We start from the raw sequence: 12953 nt of genomic DNA on the forward strand, positions 1-12953 counted from the left end.
TGCAACATACAATCCCCAATTCCTCGGCTGTCTCGGAAGCTGACTGTCGGCTCGTTCCTGGGTTGCAGCTTGTTCCTGAGGACCAGACGGCGTCTGTTTCTGTTCTGCTGTTTCTGCTCCGTGCCTTCGACAATGAATCTTTATACCAAAAACCACCAACACGATGGCGCATCAAATGTGAGCTCTTGATGCTAATTGTTCCTCATCCAGAATCATTGTCCATGATCACCTTCCCAAAGTGATAATGCTTGGTTTCCTGGTTGCTCCATATCCGCGTGGCTCAGGGTTCGGCCCATTGTTCAGGCCAATCCGAAGAATGTTCCCGATGTTGAGGAAGTCCAGAACCAGGAGACATAGTTTTAGGATAAGGGGTAGGCCATTTAGGACTGAGATGAGGAGAAACTTCTTCACTCAGAGAGTTGTTAACCTGTGGAATTCCCTGCCGCAGAAAGTTGTGGATGCTAGTTCATTGGATATATTCAAGAGGGAGTTAGATATGGCCCTGACGGCTGAAGAGATCAAGGGGTATGGAGAGAAAGCAGGAAAGGGGTACTGAGGGAATGATCAGCCATGATCTTATTGCATGGCGGTGCAGGCTCGAAGGGCCGAATGGCCTACTCCTGCACCTATTTTTCTATGTTTCTATACCGGCCTTTCTGGGAGGACAGAAGCACCAACGTTAGCATCCTCGAAAAGGCCAACATCCCCAGCATTGAAGCACTGACCACACTTGATCAGCTCCACATAGTTCGCATGCCAGACACGAGACTCCCAAAGCAAGCGCTCTACTCGGAACTCCTTCACGGCAAACGAGCCAAAGGTGGGCAGAGGACACCCTTAAAGCCTCCCTGATAAAATGCAACATCCCCACTGACACCTGGGAGTCCCTGGCCAAAGACCGTCCTAAGTGGAGGAAGTGCATCCGGGAGGGTGCTGAGCACCTCGAGTCTCATCGCTGGGAGCATGCAGAAATCAAGCGCAGGCAGCGGAAGGAGCATGCGGCAAACCAGGCTCCCTGCCCACCCTTCCCCTCAACGACTATCTGTCCCACCTGTGACAGCGTCTGTGGCTCTCGTATTGGACTGTTCAGCCACCTAAGGACTCATTTTTAGAGTGGATTCCAAGGGATTGCCGATGATGATCTTGAACCCCTGAAGAGCAATGAATATATGAATGTTCCTGTATGTTTTCCGACAGGAAACCATTGAAGGTGTGAATGTCTCTCTTCTGCTGCCATTATCTAGTGATTTAGGTCGATGGCAGATATCCTGTATTGTCCCTCATGATGTCTGATGGTTTGGTTGTAATGTAAATGTTAAGTCCTGGCTCTAATGTACTGACTTACACGAGACACATGATGAAGTCAAGGTCACTCAGGACCTGCACCTTTAATTCCAGCTCTCCAATGCTGCACTTGCCTGAGACCACCCTTTATATACCTCAGTGGGACAGGTATGGAGTGTCTCCTGCAAGTGCACCCCTGGTGGTAAGGTATGCTTATTGTTACAGGTCATATCCAATTACAGGCATGTATAGCATGGTAAGATCCAGTTATATACAGTAATGTGAGATATATGACATCACCCTCCCCCAAGGTCTTATTGCCTTTATAGATTCAGTCTCTCAGGTGGTCTGCGCTCTCGCGTGGAGCGCCTTAGTTGTGGTTCAGTTGTTTGCCTTGGTGCGTGTTTTTCGTTCGGTGTGATTGCTGGTATCTCGCCTGGGCTGTCTGTTGAGACTGCCCTTTCCTCAGGTTGTTCCACCTGTCTGTCCACCAGGTGTGGTGTGAGTTCCACATTGTAGTCTGCCTCTGGTTCTTCAGTGTTATCAGTGAATCTACTTTTTACTTGGTCTACATGCCTCCGGCAGGTTTGGCCATTGTCCATTTGTACAACCAGTAGCCTGTTTCCCTCTTTGTCTATTACTGTCCCTGCAAGCTATTTGGGACCCTGGCCATAGTTTAGCACAAACACTTTGTCCCCTATCTCATTCCACCTCCCCCTCGAATTTCGGTCATGGTACTCAGTTAGCTTTTGACGCTTAGCCTCAACAGTTTCATGCATGTCTGGGAGGATTAACGAGAGCCTGATCTTTAAGGTTTGTTTCATCAATAGTTGCGCGGGGGGAATCCCAGTCAACGAATGCGGACGAGATCTGTATGCCAGCAGCAGTCACGACAGGCGGCTCTGCAGCCTGGGACCTTGGATTCTGAGCATGCGTTATTTAATGATCTGCACTGCTCGCTCCACCTGGTCATTGGAGGCCGGCTTGAAAGATGTCGTCTTAACGTGATTTATACTGTGGTCAACTATAAAATTGTGAAATTCTGCGCTGGTGAAGCATGGACCATTATCACTGACCAATATGTCAGGAATGCCGTGTGCTGCAAACATGGTTCTGAGGCTCTCCACAGTAGTTGAGGTGGTGCTCGAGTTTAAAATGGTGCACTCGGTCCATTTTGAAAATGCATCAACGACTACGAGGAACATTTTGCCCATGAATGGGCCTGCATAGTCAAATGTACCTGTGACCAGGGTTTGGTGGGCCAGGGCCAGGATGGCCTCCCTGGGGCCATTACTGAGTTGGGCACAAATGGTGCACCGACAGACACAGAGCTCCAAGTCTGCGTCAATGCCAGGCCACCAGACATGAGATCTGGCTATGGCCTTCATAAGGACGATCCCCGGGTGCTCGCAATGGAGCTCCCAGACAAACGACTCCCTGCCTCCTAAGGGCATAACTACTTGGCTGCCCCACATCAGGCAGTCTGCCTGTCGTGAGAGTTCATGCATGCGCCTATGGAAGGGTTTGACCTCCTCAGGGCAGGCATCGCGAGCCTCTGCCCAGTCACCGGTTAAAACGCATCTTTTAACTCGAGATAACGTGGGGTCGCTGGTCGTCCAGGCTCTGATTTGGCGAGCCATCATGGGCGAACCTGTGGATTCAAAGGCATTGATTGCCATGACCATCTCACAGTCCTGTTCGTCGGACCTTTCTGTGGTCGCCAGGGGTAGCCTGCTAAGCGCGTCGGCACAGTTGTCTGTGCCTGGTATGTGCCTTATCGTGTATTCGTAAGCCGCCAGCATGAGTGCCCACCGCTGAATGCGCGCCGAGGCGTTGCCGTTGATTGCCTTGCACTCGGATAGTAGGGACGTGAGGGGTTTGTGGTCGGTTTCTAATGCAAACTTGGCCCCAGAAAGTGATTGGTGCATCTTTTTAACACCGTACATGCACTCGAGCGCCTCCTTCTCAACCATACCATACCCGCGCTCCGCCCACAAAAGTGACCTGGAGGCATAAGCAATGGGCTGCAATTTACCTGCATCATTGACGTGCTGTAAAACGCACCTGACCCAGCTTCTCCCCAACAGGGCTGGGAGATCCCCGGGGACAATCCACAGGGAAAGTCGGTGCACTATCCCTTTGTGTGTGACTGAGAGCATGGCGCTGCCAAGGACTGGGATAATTTCTTTTTTATAGGTCCTTAGTTTGGTGTCGATCTTTGTGAGTTTTGGTCTGTTGCTTTTATGTGGCCACAGTTGTTCAAATTGTTGAACGCTCATGAGGGATTGACTGGCCCCCGTGTCCAGTTCCATGTTGACTGGTATCCCATTGAGTAGAACCCTCATCATAATTGGAGGCATCTTGGTGTAAGAACAGTGGACATTGATCATGTTAACCCGCTGTACCTTGGCATCCCGTGCACTGTTCCGCTTTCCGACCCTTCCAATTCATATACCAGCCGAGCTGCTGTTTTTCTGCACATGCGAGCCAGATGCCCTGTGTAGTTGCAGTTTCTGCAAATGGCATACTGAAATCGACACACCGTGGTTGAATGTCTTCCCCCGCATCTCCAACACAGATCGTTTCCATTGTTTCCGAAGGATGAGCTGCGTCTGACTGATCTCCCTTGCGCTTCTCTCAATCTGTTGTTGATTGCTCGCATTGTGGGTTGATGAGGTGTGATCGGCCGTTCATGTGGCCCTTGATTTTGATGGCTTCTGGCGCCACTGACTGCTGTTGAAGGCTTGCTCTCCTGCCTTTGTCTGTGTGTGGGGGTAGCGGTTTGTTTCACAATGTGAACCCCTTGTTCCGATGCCTCGTTGGTTATCGTACCCGAAGTATAGATCAGCCTCATTTCTTTGTCGCCTGCCAAGAACGTCTGTGTGACCAGTGTTGCTGCCTCTAGAGTCAAGTTCTTAGTCTCTATAAGCTTTCGGAATATGCCTGCGTGGCCTATTCCTTCAATAAAAAGTCTCTCAGTACTTCTCTCCTTAGTTCATCGGGGAACTCACATGAACTAGCCAGCCTCCGAAGTTCCGCCACGAAGTTGGGTATGCTTTGGCCCACACAGCATCTGTAGTTGTAGAACCTGTGTCTGGCCATGTGTAGGCTGCTCACTAGCTTCAGGTGGTCTCTCACCAGTGTGCTCAACTCCTCAAACGACTTGCTTACTGGTTTCTCGGGTGCCAGCAGGTCTTTCATGAAAGCGTATGTTTTCGAGCCACAGCTGGTCAAGAGATGGGCTCTTCTCTTGTCTGTCTTATCATCGCCCAGCCAGTCTTTGGTCACAAAGCTTTGCTGGAGCCTTTCTATAAAGTCATCCCAATTATCTCCAGCATTGTATTTCTCATCTGAGCTGTTGATAGCCATTCTGTGATCCCGTAACTCGTCGCCACTGTTACGTCCTGACTCTAATGTACTGACTTACACGAGACACATGCTGAAGTCAAGGTCACTCAGGACCTGCACCTTTAATTCCAGCTCTCCAGTGCTGCACTTGCCTGAGATCTCCCTTTATATCCCTCAGTGGGACAGGTATGGAGTGTCTCCTGCAAGTGCACCCCTGGTGGTAAGGTATGCTTATTGTTACAGGTCATATCCAGTTACAGTCATGTATAGCATGGTAAGATACAGTAATGTGAGATACATGACAGTAAGAATTAACCCTTTCCTGACCAGCTCGATTTGCAGGCTGTAACACAGTCCTGAGCTTTTATATTTAATAGTCCAATTTTTACCGTTGTGGAGGGAGGAACGGATCCTACATGTGCCAGCAATCTTCCAGCCGCTGCAGCAGATGCGAGGGTGGCTGCTCGGAGACAAGGGCTATCCACTGTCCACCTGGCTCACGAATCCCCTCCGAAACCTCAACACTTGAGCCCAGCTCTCATAAAACCAGATCACTGCTTCCTCCAGAAAAATCATGAAGCAGACCATGGGGATGCTGAAGCAATGATTCCGCTGCCTTGACTGCTCAGGAGGAGCCCCCCCAGTACTCAGTGCAGCGGGCGTCCCAGTTCGTGGTGGTCCGCTGCTCGCTTCACAACTTGGACGTCGTGAAGGCACAGCCCTTGTCACCAGGGATTGTGGGACCACCTCAGGAGGAGGACGAGGGAGAGGAGGAAGAGGAGGGAGGGAGGAGGCAGGCAGCCAATCGTCCTTCTGGACGGGATATCTGTGAAATGGCTCATCGGACTCTGATTCCAATGGGTGTGCCTCCAGATTCCCATCTCACCACATCCCCATCATACCATCCCTGTCCCAGCATCCTCCTGGGCACAAAGCTCAAATGTGAGACATCACAAAAGATTCCTGTTATGTATGTAATAACTTGATAGACTGAATACTGTAAACTAACACAGGTACAAACCTGGCTCTGCTTTATTCGGGCCCAAAGTGATTACATTACATAATGGCTGGCCTTTTATACCTGGGCCGCACACATGTGCGTACTGCCCAATAACCTCTGACAGTGGCACCATCTGGTTGCTAGTAACCCCGAGCATACATACATGACAATATCCCCCTTTAATATATTAGTAGCAGTCTTTTTACAAATTGAGACGGTTCGAGGCTTTCCGCTCCCGAGTTGATCGTCTCAGTTCAACTCCAGCCTTGGGCGAGCATTCTGAGTCTGTTATGACGGGGGGCTGGGTAGCCGATCTGACAGGAGTGGCAATGACCATGTCAGAGATTGAAAGTCCAGATTCATTGATGACAGCGGAGTCCTCTGATGGCTGAGGGTAGGTTGGTTGGTCACTGATTGTGCCTTCCTCAGACTGTTCCGGTTCATCCGTGTGCCGCAGCTTTATCTGATCAACATGTTTCCTGCATGTTTGCCCATTCTTGAGCTTGACGATAAACACTCTGTTACCCTCCTTGGCCGTAACACTACCGATGATCCACTTGGGACCTTGACCATAATTTAGTACATACACAGGATCGTTAACAGAAATGTCGCGTGACACAGCAGTGCGATCATGATACCACTGCTGACTTTGAAGTCTGTAAGCAACATAATCGTTCAAGTCAGGGTGGACAAGAGAGAGCTTGGTCTTGAGACGTCTCTTCATCAATAGTTCAGCAGGGGGTCCCCAGTAAGCGTGTGGGGTCTTGTCCTGTAACTAAACAATATGCATGACAAGCGAGTCTGCAGTAAACCTTGAGTTACACCCATAACGCCTACATGGTGAAATCGGCCCGGCCCTCTGGGGAGCTGGCCCCCGAGCTACACTCCCCCCCACCCCCCAGTCCCCTGGGGAGCTGGCCCCCGAGCTACCCCTCCTCCTGTCCCCCTGGGGAGCTGGCCCCGAGCTACCCCTCCCCCTGGCCTCTCGGGGAGCTGGCCCCGAGCTACCCATCCCCCTGGCCCCTCGGGGAGCTGGCCCAGAGCTCCCCCTCCCCCTGGCCCCTCAGGGAGCTGGCCCCGAGCTCCCCCTCCCCCTGGCCCTCCGGGGAGCTGGCCGCGAGCTCCCCCTCCCCGTGGCCCCTCGGGGAGCTGGCCCCAAGCTCCCCCTCCCCCTGGCCCCTCAGGGAGCTGGCCCCAAGCTCCCCCTCCCCCTGGCCCCTCGGGGAGCTGGCCCCGAGCTACCCCTCCCCCTGGCCCTCCGGAGAGCTGGCCCTGAGCTACCCCTTCCCCTGGCTCCCTGGGGAGCTGACCCCTGAGCTACCCCTCCCCCCAGCCTTGCTGCAGCCCACTTGACCCCGGTGCCTCACCCTGTGCCAACCCCACTTCTACATCAGCCTCTAAAGTCCCCGTAATGCCAGTTTATGAGCTGGTGTCTGCGAGCGAGAGACGCAGTGATGCGATGTGTCCCTCCTCCTCTCCTCCTCCCTCACTCACTCTCTGCGATGACATCGGGGACAGGCTGCTCGGCTGCTTGCCGATTGGCCCAAGAGTTGGCTTATGGTGAGGAGAGTAGCTGAAAAGTGAGAAAAGATTTTGGGTGGAGGGGGAAGTGGGATGTGAGATGAAGGATTAGGAACGGACATACGGTTGTTATCCCCGATGATTGAACCTCGCCGTTTGGCACGGCCACTGCCACTTGCCGCCCAATTAGCTGGAGTACTCGCCCCTCCAGCTGACTGAAGCCCTGGGTATCCGCCTGATCATCGCCGGTCTGCTGCTGCTCCCGCTGATTATGTACCAGCCTGGCCTGCAGGAGAAAGAGAACAGTGTGTGAGTGAGTGTGGAGCAATGTGTTTGGGTGATGTGCCTGCCATGGTTGAATAGCTGTCAGTGTGTGCAAGGTGTGAGATGTGGGTGTGAGTGTTGCGGCTGTGGTAAGGTGGTGAGGGTGTGGTGAAGCTCTGATTGTGAGGTGTGAATAGTGACCAGTAGAGATTGTTGGTGGGTGGGTAAGTGCACAGAGCAGTGTGTGAGGCTTTTCATGCAGATGGTGGGATGTGGTATTTGCTGAAGCCTTCACTCACCTTGACCAACCGTGTGAGGTCATTAAACTTCTTCCTGCACTGGATGGTGGACCGTGGCACCACAGTGCTGGCTGTCACAAGGTTCACAATCTCCTGCCACATTGTTCGGGGCGTGTAGGGCGAGGGCTTCCTGCCAGGTTGCGGCTAGAGGATAGCCTGCCTCCTCTCCACTGCGACGACCAGTGCCTCCAGAGCTGCTTTGGAGAATCTCCGGGATGTCTGCCCGGTGTGACGATCTGCCGTGTGTGCACAACTCTTGCTCGTTCTTGGGGCAACTACAAACCCAACTGCCCTGACAATGAGGGTTTGCAGCATCATAGCACCTCCCCTTTAAGCAATGGAAAAAGCCTGTGCCAAACATGATTGTGAATTCGATTGGTCCACCTGTGTAGCGTTAAGCCAATGAACATCAGTTGAAACCATGACTATAACCATGTTGATGAAGAGTGAGCACAATTGTTGCGTGCGACCTTGACCATTTTCAGGTGATACAGCTTAACATGGGCTGGCCTTAACACCGCCCATTTCGTGGCTCTGTCCAATTTCTAGGCCACAGAGGTTAAATGAGACTGATAAAGGAGGCTTTTGAAAATCTGAAGGTTTCTCAAACAGTAGAGAACCAAGCTGAATATAGAAAGTGCAGAGGGGATCTAAAAAGGGGAAAAGAGGCGAAGAGAGAGTACGAGAATAGTTCAGTGGCTAACATTATAGGGAATCCAAAACTCTTTTATAAACAGGGAAAATTGGAGTTGTTTGCACCTCCCACGGGGCACTAACAGGGCGCTAACGACTTACCGCCCAGGCACGCTGCCGCTAACGACTCCCGTTAAGTTCCGCGGGGGTTTAGCGGCGGCGGTAACCGGTAGCAACCCACTCCGCTGGCGATGACATCATCACCCTGCACAGCGACCCGTCTTCACCCCGGAGAAAACATTGGGTATGACCCCCCCCACCCCGCAGCAGCGGCGGGCGATGCCAGCGACAGCTTCAGAGGGCGTGGTGCGTACATGGCGGCTGTCCGCTCGCGGGGCGCGGCTTAAATGGGTGGTGGCCTGGGCTTCAGTAAAAAATCGGCTGCCTTATTGTCGCGGACTGTTGCCTCCTAGAACATGGGGTCCGTGCCGCGATCTGGCGGCCCGGCGCTGTGCTTCACTGCGGGGCTGCTGGCACGGCCCCCGCTCCCCGGTGGTTCAGGTTTGGCCCCGCAGAGTCTGCAGCTTGGCCCTCCCCTTTAATGACCCCATGGCTCTGCGTCCCGCTCCCTCTGCTTCCGCCCCCTTCGTGTCCCAGAGAGGAAGTAGAGTGTGTTTTCTTTTTGCGTTTTCTGGGGACGGGAACTCCAATTCCGCGCCTGGCGCAGGAACTCCCGCCTCGCGGAAGTTACCATCCCCAAACAGGGTGCCACGCAATTTCCCGGCCGTAAATAGTCAAAGGGGAGTCAAAGGAAGGGTGGTGCTGATTAACGACCAAACAGGACATCTTCTGATGGAGGCAGAGGGCCCTGTCGAGCGTCTGGAATTACCCAAGAGATTCTAAGGCACTGGGGAGGTTCTGGAGGTTCTGGGGGGGGGGGGGGCGGAATGGAGAAACAGGGGTCGTTCAGGGGGCACTGGGGAGGCTCTGGGGAGGGTGTGGAAACAATGGGCAAGGTCTGGAGGCCGTGGGCAGGGTCTGGAGGGACTGGGGAGGGTGTGGATGTACTGAGGACGCCCAGGGTTGGGAGCAGCGGGAGGGATCCTGGTCTCCAGCTGCACTGGTAGAGCTGTCTGAGTTCAGGCGTAATGGGGGATCCTGGAGCACAAGAGAGGGGGTCTGAATTCAGGATCACAGGGGGATCCCGATCAAAGTGTTTAACTGTTTATTCTAGAAGATTTTTGGCCGAGAAATGTTGCTGCGTAGCCCCTGATTTTCAGGCATGACATGGCCTCCTATGTCCCCGACGTGTCAGGCATGAAGCACGTGCACAACTCTGACAGGATGTGCGCTGTCCGCCATATTGGCTGTAGGTGATGGAGCAGGCCATATTGCCTCATTTCCCTCTGGGTATATTAATGGGGCACCATCAAATCTGGTGTGCTGGGGCCCGCGTACCATTCAGATTGGCGGATCTTCAATCACAAACCACTCCCGTCCTCTCAGACACACCACCTATCCCAGACAGGGGAAATGTGAAGCAGTGTAAGATGGGTTTGGAGTGCATGTACATTGTAATGTATGCATCTGTGAGGTTTGTGGAGCTGTCGCTTCTAGTGCCCCTCTAGTGGGGGAAGGGAACACTTGATTTATTGTTTTACAAAAATATTTGTGGAGCTGTTGAGTTGTGAGTGGTAATGTGTAGTGTGATTGTTAAACCTTTGCTAATAAACCAACTAGTTCTTAATAGCAATGTGTTGCTATGAATTCTTAAGCAAAGAACCCATGAAGCAAATACATGACATACGTAAATGCAAGGAGTGTGTTAAATAAGGTTGGTGAGTTGCAGGGACAAGTTGCCACATGGGACTATGATATAGTTTCAATAACAGAGATCTGGCTCAAAGAAGTGGAGGATTGGGAACTTAATATTCCTGGCTACAGGTATTCAGGACAGATAGGGGAGAAAAATTGGAATGGGATGGGTGGGTTGGCTGGTTTGGTCAAAGTAACTAATATAGCTGATGTATGATGTAGTTGAGGGACCAAAGACAGAGAGCTAGAAATTCGTCTCCTCAGTGCCACATGTTAGCACTATGAAATGACGCTAAGACACTGGTCGTCGCTCTTCCGCTCGCTGATGTTGGGTTCCGCGGCAATTGCCCTTTCCCTCCCTCCCTTTGCGCTGCTGGTAACTGGCAACACCCTGGAGAAAGAAATGGCGGCGTGGTGAGAGCAATCGACATGCAATGACGACTTAACGTCGCCAATGCGAATTTTGACCCTAGCGCTGAATTCAAAGCAAGCAGGCTGACAGTGGTGTCGTCAACATCTCGTAAAGGGACACACACCTTTTAGGTAAGTTTGGATTTAAGGTTTTGCACTGAATTCTTTTGATGTTATTGAAGTAGTGGCTTGCTGCAATAGATGTTAAAAGTTTTGTAAGTGTGTAGGGAGTGCTGCTGGATGCTTGCAAGGCATCCAATGGTAAAGGAAGGCCTCTGCGGAGACAGAAAATGCTGCAACTACTCAACAGGTCAGGCAACATCTTTGGAGAGAGAAACAGAGTTCATGTCTCAGGTCAAGATGCTGCCTGAGCTGCTGAGTATTTCCAGCATTTTATGCTGGCATTTCAGATTTACAGCATCCGCTCACAGAGGGAAGAGGAAGACTCAGAAGAGGAGGAAGCAGACGGAAGGATGCATCCCAGACAGCCCCTTTGTGGTCAGGATATCCGGGATGGAATCATCCAGCTGTGGTCCCAGTGATCACAACCCCAATTCCCCTCTCACCATTAGTCCCACACCTTCTCTCTGTTACTGACCATTACAGCGTCCTCTTGATCACGATGCTGAAATAAAAGCCACCACAAAGCAAACATTACAATCCAACTTTATACATCTATCCATCTAATATGACATGAAGCAATCAACTCATCACCCACATGCATTCTCTTAGTGACTGTCTTGAGTGGCTTTGTCTATCCTACAGATGTCACGCAATGCTACCCCAATGGCTGCAGCATGGCTGCTGGAAGGCTGCTGACCTTCAGTGTGAGTCACTGCAAATGGCCTTGCTGGTTGATCTTGAGGAGCTGGTGGCTGGGAGTGTCAAATCCATCATCTTCTTGTTCTTCTTCACTCTCCTCATCCTTCTTGGTGACCCACTGGCTGGGAAGACTGCATTTCTTGAGTGTGTGAAATGAGGAAGGAACAAGGGTGGAGTTGTGGTGAGAGAATGGCAGGAAAGCAGGAGGTGCATGCCAGAAGGAGGATAGCGTACGAGGATAGCAGCATCTTGTATCGTTTCAGCCCCACCGTTGGCCAAGGGCTCAGCCATGCCTCTGCCAAGAATGACTTACATTGTCTCCTCTAAGGGGGTGAGGTGAGGCTAGGAATGGGAGATGTGTCTTGTGATTGGTAGAGATTGTTGGTAGGTGAGTGATGAGCGGGGGGGGGGGGGGGTCATGCATTGAGCAGTGTGTGAGGCTAGTGGTGCAGTTGCTAGGAGACGACCTTTGAAGATGCATTCACTTACCTTGCCCAGTGGTCTGAGATAATGAAGCTTCTTTGGGCACTGGATCCAGATGGTGGGGGTGACACTGCTGGCAGTGACAGCCTTGTGGTCCCACATCCTTCTTTCTGAAGGGCCTCCTGGCCCCTGTGGGTAGAGGACCTCTCTTGCATGGTTGACCCCCAGCCCAAAGCTTGAGTGCTGCATGCGAGACCCTGGGTGCCCTTCCCTGGTTTACTGAGCCATTTGTGTTCGTGCTGAAACACTTTTACCATTTTCTTTTAGGTGTGGAAGACAATTCATCTTTAAGAGCTAAAGACTGCCAATTGGGAACTATGTTTAACGTTTATGGCTTCTCTGAAAGGCAGTAAGGGCTGCACGGTGCATTTTTTCACTTGAGTTAGTGTTACTAGTTTTGAATACATTGGTCACAATGCTTTGTGATCTCCACAGCCTCGCTCATACAGGCGGTAAGAAGCAGCAATGCCAGCTGTGGACGGGAACTTCGGTTCACAGGCCTCCATTAACGCCACCAGGAGCGCGTTGCATGGTAAGTTAGCTCCACATCGCCAACTGCCAGAGACAATTTTTCACCGGGAGCGCTGCGGCCATTTTCGGCGGCTTTTAACTCAAGTTGCCAGTGACACTGGCAATTCTGTTGGTGCGCACATATTTCCCCACCCCCACACCCCCTAGAATGTGTTTGGAACAATTGAGGATTTATTACACTATTGGGTGTGTACTAAATAGTTGGGAGAAGATAGAGAAGCAAATTTGCAGGCAAATTGCAGAAAGATGCAAGAACCTTCGGGCTAGAATTCCCTATCAGCCCGCCACTGCCCGATCGCCCCCCAAAAGACCAAAAATTGGGAAGGTTATCGCCGGCAAAAACTTCCACTCAAACCATAAAAAAATCCGCCGAGTGAAAAACATGGGCCTGCCCGCCCCCCACCCCCGTTCTGGGCGAGAAAGTGCAATTTAGCGTCGATTGGGCGATTCCTAAACAAAATGGGCGATAAATAAATTAATCAATCAAAGTTTACCCTTTGGCTGCGGGTTGGGCCTAACAGCAGAAAAACAATAAAAATAAA

Source organism: Pristiophorus japonicus, chromosome 8 (assembly GCF_044704955.1).
Source record: "Pristiophorus japonicus isolate sPriJap1 chromosome 8, sPriJap1.hap1, whole genome shotgun sequence".
In the NCBI taxonomy this organism is placed as follows: domain Eukaryota; kingdom Metazoa; phylum Chordata; class Chondrichthyes; family Pristiophoridae; genus Pristiophorus; species Pristiophorus japonicus.